General features: G+C 36.5%; 1 pseudogene; it reads left to right on the top strand.

The window, feature by feature from the left end:
* Nucleotides 1–684: 684 nt before the first annotated feature.
* Nucleotides 685–894, top strand: LOC145256643 (U2 spliceosomal RNA; annotated as a pseudogene).
* Nucleotides 895–2109: the final 1215 nt, after the last annotated feature.

Consider the following 2109-nt stretch of genomic DNA (forward strand, 5'->3'; position numbering starts at 1 on the left):
GGGGGAGCAAATAAATACCATCTATTCCGGCAGATACTGCAAGCTATGACTAGCAAAGACCGGATGTGGGGGCAACCCCACATGCCTGACCTTTAACCAGCTCCCATTTCCCACCTCTCGGGAGCTGGTCCCCTTTTTCCCTTCCCCCTCCCTTCACTCCTCACATTAAAAATTGGCTTTGTGCCTAATTTGCTCGGTGGGGGAGCAAATAAATACCATCTATTCCGACAGATACTGCAAGCAAAGACAATATGTGGAAGAAACCCCTAAATGTAAGAGCAACCCTTCATATCAATTGTCACTATCCAGCTCCCCTACTCTCCGGGGAGTTGGCCCCTATTATCCCTTCACTCCTCACATTAAAAATCGGCCTTGTGCCTTATTTGCTCGGTTGGGGAGCAAATAAATACAGCTTTTCTTGGCATTCTGGCCAAGATCAAAGTGTAGTATCTGTCCCGGCAGATACTGCAAGCAAAGACCATATGTGAAGGGAAACTCCAGATATAAGACCTTGGTAAATGTAGGGGCAACCCTTCATACCAGTTGTCAATATCCAGCTCCCCTACTCCCCGGGGAGTTGGCCCCCATTTCCCCTTCACTCCTCACATTAAAAATCGGCCTTGTGCCTAATTTGTTCGGTGGGGGAGACAAATAAATACCTCGGTGGGGGGGAGTAAATAAATACTCTTTTCTTGGCCTTTTGTGCCAAGATCAAAGTGTAGTATCTGTTCTTACTGCATGCTGTACTTATGTTTTTAACTTTGTGATATAAACTGGGGGATCACTTTTCTGTATTAATTTTATGTAAAGTGATCACCCATTTTACAACCAGTCAGTCTCAAAGTCATTCAAGTCATTCTCCAGATCATTCAAGTTGTTTTTGAAGGATTCCACTTATTTTTCTAAGCATTCAAGTAATTTTTAAGGTCATTCAATTCATCCTTAAGTTCAGTAAAGTCATTCTAAGTCATTTACTTTTTATTTATTTAAGTCATTTCAGTCCATTTTTCGGTCATTTTAGTTTATCTTTAAGAATTTCATGTCAATCCTATATTCAAGCATTCGTTCATTACACGAGAGCACGCGATTAATGGCTATCGGCCTTGTTTTTTTTACTTAGAAGTTTACTGTGTAGATAAACCATAATACTAGCATGCACATGTGTCATTATCTGTAAGAATCTTAACATAATATCGTATTTAAATATTTCCCATCTGTAAAGACGAAGAGAACAAATGTGGTGTCAACCAAATTACTGATGCGCTTCTCGATTTCAACATATACTTTAATATTGCAGATTATCCATCTCAAATATTACTTTATTAAATATCTAGCAAGGCTACTTGGAATTTCCCGGAATAATAATGTAATATATTTCTATTAGAACTCATATTTATCTACCTATCGTTATTATTCTCTTTTTCTCTCTCACGCTTGCCCCCCTTCTCCTTTTCTAAAACCTTTTTTCTTTGCCATATCATTTATATTACCTTTTATAAAACAGATCCTTCTACAAGTGATTCTGTAGTTTCAGTCTAAATTATTACATGGTATAAAAAACGGTAGTGACTTAATCCATAGTACCAAAATCATTCATTTTGAACGAACCCCAGTCATATCAGTGAATATAAATACTTTAAGGGATTAGAGCGTCGAAATTTAGCACAGCTGACCCTCAGAAAAAAATGTTTTTTCTTTATTTATATATTATTCATCCAGAGCAATGCTGATCAATAATGTACTAAGTCTGTGGGTCTTTGTTTTCTAGTTTTGACATTATGTCAGCGTAATTAATATATTGACAGAAAGCTGCTTTGTAATATAATAAATTTCATGTGAAAATAGTCAGAATTTTCTTTTGAAATCTATACATAATAACACTAAAACTCGGCCCAGTAAACCCTGAAAATGTGTATACTTTTACACACCGACAAAACGTGAGCATTTGTTTTTTTTTCTTTTTGATGAACATACACATATACAGATAGACAGATGTCATTTATATAATAAATGATGCCTTCAAGTCTGCATTGGGAAAAGCAAAAACATAAAATAAATCCTTATCTGTAATCTGATCATCTGCAAAACTTTTGGAGGAATAAACGTACG

Source organism: Euprymna scolopes, chromosome 32, assembly GCF_053919585.1.
Source record: "Euprymna scolopes isolate OS-2025 chromosome 32, ASM5391958v1, whole genome shotgun sequence".
NCBI classification, from domain to species: Eukaryota; Metazoa; Mollusca; class Cephalopoda; order Sepiida; family Sepiolidae; genus Euprymna; species Euprymna scolopes.